Source organism: Orcinus orca, chromosome 8, assembly GCF_937001465.1.
Source record: "Orcinus orca chromosome 8, mOrcOrc1.1, whole genome shotgun sequence".
Lineage (NCBI taxonomy): Eukaryota > Metazoa > Chordata > Mammalia > Artiodactyla > Delphinidae > Orcinus > Orcinus orca.
In genome coordinates this window covers 38,633,290-38,641,442 of record NC_064566.1, presented here as the reverse complement: position 1 = coordinate 38,641,442, position 8,153 = coordinate 38,633,290, and the positions used below count along the sequence as shown (strand labels likewise).

The 8,153-nt window shown below is 36.9% G+C and overlaps 1 protein-coding gene across 3 annotated transcripts in view; it reads left to right on the top strand.

Moving 5' to 3' along the window:
• Positions 1-8,153, top strand: part of NUCB2 (nucleobindin 2) — a 45,485-nt gene that overhangs the window by 933 nt on the left and 36,399 nt on the right. For all 3 annotated transcript variants that reach the window (XM_049714302.1, XM_033416181.2, XM_004285524.3), the window contains exon 2: positions 4,270-4,421. The gene's annotated coding sequence lies outside the window, so the exon portion shown is untranslated. The remainder of the gene's footprint in view (positions 1-4,269; positions 4,422-8,153) is intronic.

Below are 8,153 nucleotides of genomic sequence, written 5' to 3'. Positions count from 1 at the left end.
TGAGCACCAAACTATATATTACCTGGGTTAAAAAAGGGGGGAGGAGGGAGAAGGGAGGTTAAATGCAATTATATCTGATACTCAATGTTGTCTGAAGGAGATTGTGGACTTTCCTTATAAGAACTGAAAGAATTGATGAGATATTTGCTTTAAGGAATTCATTAAAAGTAGTATGACTAGTGGTATAATAGATTTGGATCCATTAACTTATAGCTTCTTTTACAGCCTACTTAAATTACTTGTTTCTTAAGACCTTCCCTGGTAAACTCTGTTGAATAGTGTCAGCCAATATCCAGATTCTTGCATCTTATCTTGTTCCTCATAGATATTGCCTCGAGACTCATTCTGATTTAAGCCGAGTGTTAGTTCTTGTTTTACAAAACTTGAAAACCAAGTTCAACAAACGTTGAACCAACAGATGTTTCAACAATTCTTCCTCAGTAGAGTCAAAATTTTAAGAAAAAAATGGAAATTAGAATTAGAAATGAAATCTCAAATAATATCCCTCTTGTTATTAGGGTAAACATAGGAACTTCTGGGCTTCCCTGGTGGCGCAGTGGTTGAGAGTCCGCCTGCCGATGCAGGGGACGCGGGTTCATGACCCAGTCTGGGAAGCTCCCATATGCCTCAGAGCGGCTGGGCCCGTGAGCCATGGCCGCTGAGCCTGTGCGTCCGGAGCCTGTGCTCTGCAACTGGAGAGGCCACAACAGTGAGAGGCCCGCATACAGCAAAAAAACAAACAAACAAAAAAACCCATAGGAACTTCTGTTTCTCATCTTGGTCTTTAAATTCTCCATGATCTGGTCCAGCTTTTCAAGATAAGTGAAAAATTCATTTGTCTCCGTGTGGTTACCTATGTTGTTCTCCTTCTATTGTAGTTTTACCCATTTTGCAAGGGTGAAGTCCATGTTGTGTTTACCTTTCTATGATCTCCTGAGGTACTTATTGTTCATACCGCACATTTTGTATATACTCTTTCAGTATGCTTTTTGCCAAGTTGGTTTGTGCTCTGTAAATACCAGTTAAAATGAAATGCACAAGGCAATAAGGGTACCTTTCAAAACACTAGTTATTGATTATGGGCACTAATATAGAGTATCAGTAACATGATCAATACCAGTGTCTTTTTATTTTGGGATATGTTATGTACCTCTATAGACATACCAAACTAATTTTGTGTTATTTGGAATAATATTTAAATTCCTTTCCACTTTCTAAGGACCCTTTAGATGACTGAAGTGTGCAAAATACCCTTTTAAGTACTGGGTAGCTGGAGGAATCAAGTGTAGGATTTCAAAATGTACTGAAAATAATTCTTAAAGTCAATAATCTTTTAAGTATTGTAATTGAGTTGACTATACTTGGCATGATAGATGATTAACTTTTTCTAAATAATTGAAGGTCTAGAAAGGGGAAATTGTTATTTTTCTGTTTAATACATGCAATTAGTTTATAGGCTTTAAAAAACAGGCTCCTAACAATTTAAAATAATTTATTCAAGGAAAAGTGTTGATCACTTTAATGATTTTCAATCTAAAATTTTTAAAAACCACCACAATATGGTAAAAAGTACATTTACTTAGAATTAAATGGCCAGATTCCAATCCTGGCTCTGCCAAATGATCTTGGCCAACTCAGTTAACCTCCCTGTGCCTTATAACCTTTTATAAAAGTAGGGTCTGAACCGAACAACCTCTAAGATCATTGCTGGTCCCAGCATTCTCTGATTTTAAAAATTTAAAGCAGCCTAATGGAAAATGAGATAGCAGTTGCATGCTTTTATTTTTGGCAGTTTTGTGTTTGTTTGTTTTTTCTTTGTTGTTTTTGGCAGAGCTTCTTGACATACTGTATTTTAGTTATTGAAGTACAGTATGTGTAAATAATGAAGACATTGTAATTTTAATAAATTTAAAATTCTTACTGTTGCTCATATGTTTATTGAGTATACATATGAGCAACAGTATCTGCTTTTCAGAAGCCTTATCATCAAGGATACTGTAGGGGAGAGGGAGAGATAAATTAGGAGTTTGAGGTTAACATATACACACTACTACATATTACTATATTAACATATACGCACTACTACACACTACTATATATAAAATAAACAAGGACCTACTGTATAGCATAGGAAACTATATTCAATATCTTGTAATAACCTATAGTGGAAAAGAATCTGAAAAAGAATAAATATAAATATATATATAACTGAATCACTTTGCTGTATACCTGCAAGTAACACAACATTGTAAATTAACTATACTTCAATTAAAAGAATGGTTAATTTAAAAAAAAGAATACTGAAACTGTCTTTTAAGGTTGGAAAAAAAAGGCAATATACTGGTTTTCTTGATTGGTGTCCTTTTCTACAGATCTGAGCAGCAGAGACACTAAGATCTATGCTGGTATCTTGATACAGGGAAGGGTTGGAGTCCAGCTCAGCTGGTCATACATCTGATGTTTTATTTTTTTTAATTTTTTAATTTTAGAAAGTTTCTTTTTTTCATATATATATTTTATTTTTAATTTTATTTATTTAGTTGTTTATTTTGGCTGCGTTGGGTCTTCGCTGCTGCTTGCAGGCTTTTCTCTAGTTGCGACGAGCGGGGGCTACTGTTTGTTGAGGTGCGCGGGCTTCTCATTGTGGTGGCTTCTCTTGTTGCGGAGCACGGGCTGTAGACGCGTGGGCTTCAGTACTTGCGGCATGCTGCGCTCAGTAGTTGTGGCTCGTGGGCTCTAGAGCGTAGGCTTAGTAGTTGTGGCGCATGGGCTTAGTTGCTGCACGGCATGTGGGATCTTCCTGGACTAGGGCTCGATCCTATGTCCCCTGCACTGGCAGGCGGATTCTTAACCACCGCGCCACCAGGGAAGCCCAGAAGCTCTGTTTTAATTCCAGGGAGGAAGAGATTGTGTTCTTCTTTTGTTGGATGTATTCTTTTCATTGGCCTACAGCTGCATCAGGACTTTGGCTATGGCAATGCTCAGAGGAGAGCTCTAACATGGCCTTTCAAAAAATGACATTTTAGGTTGTATGTCAAACTGGTTTATTGCTTTTTAAGTTCAATGACTTTGGGTGTTTACAGCACAGATTTAATTTAAATATATAGATATTAAATTTTCAAGACAGGAAGGGCATTACTGTTTATGGAGCATTTACTATTGCCAGTACTGTGCTAGTTACATTGTATTCATTCTTATTTGCATCCAGTCAAAAACTTATGGAGAAGTATTAGTTCAATTTTATAGATAGGAAAATCGAGACTCAGAGAGTCAAATAGCTTGCCAGTAAATGAGAGTGTTTAGGATTAAATCTGCTGTTTATTTTTATTTTTTTATATATATATTTTTTGCGGTACGCGGGCCTCTCACTGCTGTGGCCTCTCCCATTGTGGAGCACAGGCTCTGGACGCGCAGGCTCAGCGGCCATGGCTCACGGGCCCAGGCGTTCCGTGGCATGTGGGATCTTCCCAGACCGGGGCACGAACCCGTGTCCCCTGCATCGGCAGGCGGACTCTCAACCACTGCGCCACCAGGGAAGCCCTGCTGTTTATTTTTGACCATGCTGTGTTAATAAAAGTCATGTGCCTTTCCGACATATTACATGCATATGATTACTCTCCTGCTTAGATAATTTTATGTTAAGTATAGTACCATGAAAAGAAACAAATCTGTGTTCTTAAAACTTGAAGATATTTTATTTCCTTATTTCCTTTACATACTGCTTAGAAATAATTATGTTCACTGGTGAGTTTGCACATGAGCTAACTGCCTTGTATTTTACAGTTAGGTAGTGGATTTCAAAAAAGATTTTGAGATGTTTTGCTTTATTACTGATCACTATGTCTGAGGCTGGGGCCAAGGTTAATTTTTAAAAGTGGTGCTAAGATTAAAAAAAGATTCCAGATAAAGATTTTAAGAAAAATTCCAGTTAAGGATTTAATGGGGAAACTTACCCTATATATTGAAGTCTCATTGCAGAGGAAAATAAGCTTTTAATTTGAACTTTTCTTAGTTATTTAAAAGAGGAGCAATATGGTAAAACCTGGGTACAATAAATGAGTATCTTTGCTTATTCTGGTCTTTGATTCTGTTTAGTTAATATATTTCTTTCCCTTCCCCCACTGGAATATGATACAGTCTCATTCCACTTTATAGAAATTTGGCACCTTTTCTTATCACAGGATTTGACAAATGTTTACACTGTCATGTGCCATTACCACTGTAATAAGGCTAAATTTATGTTTATTTTTTTTTTTAACATATATTTAGAACCTGTTAAGAGTCAGTTCTTGCGAAAAAGCATTGAGCCAGGAGCCAGACCCACCTCTTCACTGACTGATCTTGTGCAAGTCATCTTACCTCTCTGGATCTCAGTTGCCTGATCTGTAAAAAGGAGATAAAAATTCTTTACCTGTTTGAAGGTAAGTGATCAGTTAAGAAAGCAAAAATGAAAACAGACTTAGTGGTGGCTTCAACATAAAATATTTATTTTCTCATGTAAAGTAATTCTTGAAGTAAGCAGCCTAGGATAGGTGTAGTAGCTTCATAAAGTCACCAGGGACCTAAACTTTTTCCAGTTCTTTGATCTGCTGTTCCTAAGATGTGGCCCTGGTCCTCGTAGTCCAAAATAGCTGCCAGAGCTCTAACTGTCAAAGCAGAGTTCCAGGCAGCAAGGCAAAGACAAAGAAGGATGCATCCTCTCCCTTTAAGGAGATTATCCTGAACCAAAGCTCAGGCTACCAGGGAAGCAGGGAAATGTAGCTGGATACATGGCTGCCCTGAACAAAATTGGGCTTTTGTTATTGAAGAGGAAGGGAAGATTTGGATATTGGCTGGGAAATAGAAGTATTTGCCACAATATGGATCTTTTTCTCTTTCATCTCTGATATCTGTAAGCTGTGATAACCTCTCAAAGAAGCTTCAGTAGTTTGCCACGGCAGAGCTCTAGTCTGACCATTGTCTCTAGAAGGAAATAACTTTCATCTAATACACTGTTTTTCTTTTGTTATGTTTATCCCATGATTCATTATAGAAGGTTTTCTGTCTTGATTGGTTATTTGTTCTGGTTATTTAAAAAAAATTACCCATAAATGTTCAATAGTAGATGTTGGTTGTGTAGCTAACATTTATTGAGCCACTTGCTTTATGCAAAGTACTATAAAGACAGAGATAAGTTATCCTAAGAGTATCACATAATAAGTCATCAGGAAGTAAATTTATGTTGAAAAGTGTAATCCACCTTAAGATACATTTAAATTCAATGCTGTCACGCAATGAACATTTTTACCTTTCTTCTTGGTTAAAAGTTGTGGTTTTTTTAAAACAACTTAACTGTTAACCGTCTTGAAATTTCCTCTTACTTAACTACTAGCCCTTGCTTAACTTACTTAGGTATACCAATATTTTATTTCCTTCCAGGCCTTTTTGGGTAAATATTATGTAAATATACCCTATACTTGTCACATGAAATGATTCAATTGCCATTACATCTGTAAAGAAAGTGAATTGAAATAAAGTTTTGAGAAAAGGAAACTGAAATTTAGGAAATGGAAATTGGATGGGGGAAGAACCTAAAGATTCAGTGAATCTTTTAAGAATATTAGAAGGAATATAAGGAGCAAATTAAGACATTTAGCATTTTTAATCACCTGACTGAAAACGTCTTATTTGCTGAATACTATTTTAATGCCTTAAAAGTTTTTCAATTAACAGAAAGGATCATGCTGCATGTTGCTTTGTAAGCAGCTTTTTTCAAATTGCAATTGTTTACTTAATAGGCTGCCTTCCACACGAGATTGAAAACTCTGTGAGGGTAGGGACCATGTCTATCTCACTTACCTTTGTATCCAGCATAATGGCTGGAATATAGTGAGTACTTAGTAAATATTTGTTAAATTAATAAATAGCATACAACAGATTAAAGAAAACGTACTTCAATTCAGTCTTAAATTTAAAAGGAATAGGAGTAAAAGAGGAGGGTTGGGGGAGGGAGAAAGAGATGGATGAGGGAGGAAGAAGAGAAACAAAAGGAAAGAGAGACAAACTAGTTTCAGTTTTTTGTACTCTTCACACTTCTCACCCATGACCATGCTTTTTAATCACTTCCAGGGTTTTTCTCCTTACAAACAAGCAAAACATGAAACTCTTGAGAAACACACACACACATACACACCCCAAGTAAACTTAATCTGGATAATTACTGGTACGAATCAGTAGTTGAGAAATGTGCCTCTGTTTATGAATGGGAATTTTGATTTGGTGGAGACAGGGAAGGAGAGTTAAACTTATTTTTAGGACTTGGACATTTAGGGAAATTATTTTGTATCTACTGCATGTTAGGAGAGGCTTAAGAACGCTGCTTTTTTTTTTTTTAATTTTGGCTGTGCGGGGTCTTGTGGTGCACGGGCTTCTCTCTCTTTGTGGCGCACAGGGTTAGTTGCCCCGCGGCATATGGGATCTTAGTTCCCCAACCAGGGATTGAATCTGTGTCCCCTGCATTGGAAGGCAGATTCTTAACCACTGGACCACCAGGGAAGTCCCAAGAACTCTGCTTATTTTGTAATTTTTCTTGAGGCTCTAATGCATTTGGGATCAGTGCTTTCCATGCTGTCTTTTTTTTTTAATTTATTTTTTGGCTGTGTTGTGTCTTTGCTGTGCACGTGCTTTCTCTAGTTGCGGTGAGTGGAGGCTACTCTTCCTTGTGTTGCGCAGGTTTCTCATTGCGGTGGCTTTTCTTGTTGTGGAGCACGGGCTATAGGCACGCGGGCTTCAGTAGTTGTGGTGCATGGGTTCAGTAGTTGTGGTTCGCAGGCTCTAGAGCGCAGGCTCAGTAGTCATGCAGCAGGGGCTTAGTTGCTCTGCGGCATGTGGGATCTTCCCGGACCAGGGCTCGAACCCATGTCCCCTTCATTGGCAGGTGGATTCTTAACCACTGCACCACCAGGGAAATCCCTCCATGCTGTCTTGAGATCACTGCCTGATTTAGAATTTCATATTATCCTACTTCAGAGCGTTAATTTTCAGTCTATCCTGGTTTGGATCAGTCTGCTGTGTCAGCCAGCTAGTTTGGCCCAATATTTCCTCTTTAAGACTCTGTTCTTATGGAAGAAGAGAGTGATAAAAGAAAGGAGAAGGCCATTCTTACTAACCTGATAGTGGAAGAGAAGTAAATTATTCTGCCTTTCTTTCCATTGCCTCTCCTTATCGTTCATCTCTCCTTCTTTTGTATGGACATTTGTATATTATTGGGTTAATGAAAATCTGTAAACCTATCTCTGATACATTTGACATTATCTTGGTATTTAAAGACATCTTTGTATCGTTACTTTTCTACCTAATGAGCTAGAAAATTTTTCATTTCTTTTGTTATAACAGTTAACATTTATTGAGGGCTTATTAAGGAGTAAATGTTTTAATTAGCTTTAGACTTCAGTAAGTTAATTGTCCTAATTATTTCTAGAATAAACAGTAAAAGATTAGAAACTAATAGAAGGGAAAAATGTATTTAAAAATTCCTCATCAATCAAAAACAAAATTTAAAAAAAACACGCAAGAAAGGAGAGGAGATAAATATTAAAGAGGCAGGATAAATAGAAAGCCGAAAAGAAGATGGTGTTTCATCAACTCTAAGACTCCATTGATATTAAGACACCAGTTTATACTATATAGAACACATACTGCCAGTTAAATTATTGCACTGTGCTTTATCACTTATAATTTCATTTTGTGTTTACTGAAAGTGCTTTTTAAGATTCATTTAAACATATAGATTTTTCTCACATCACTTTTGCAGATACATAAAGAAATTACAAGTTAAATAAATTGGTGAAGGTATTCCTGAGGCTTTTTCACATTCATAGTCTGAGTCTTTTGAAATGCTTCCTTGATTCAGAATTGTGAATGTTTGTGTTTTCCCACACGACATTGTTCTCTCTACTATGAAGAGTGAGGGTAATTTTATTCTGGGAATTTCTTTAAGACCATTTGCCTGGAATTTTCTTCCAAGCCTCTGACATTCATTTTGCAAGCTTTGATGCCAGTGCTTTTCAAAAGATGACAATGTAAAGTTGTCAGATTCATCTTCTTTCCTCAACCTCTCCTTCAGTTGTTTATTGACTAAAATGTTGAGGGGTTATATTTTGTCTAGACATGGC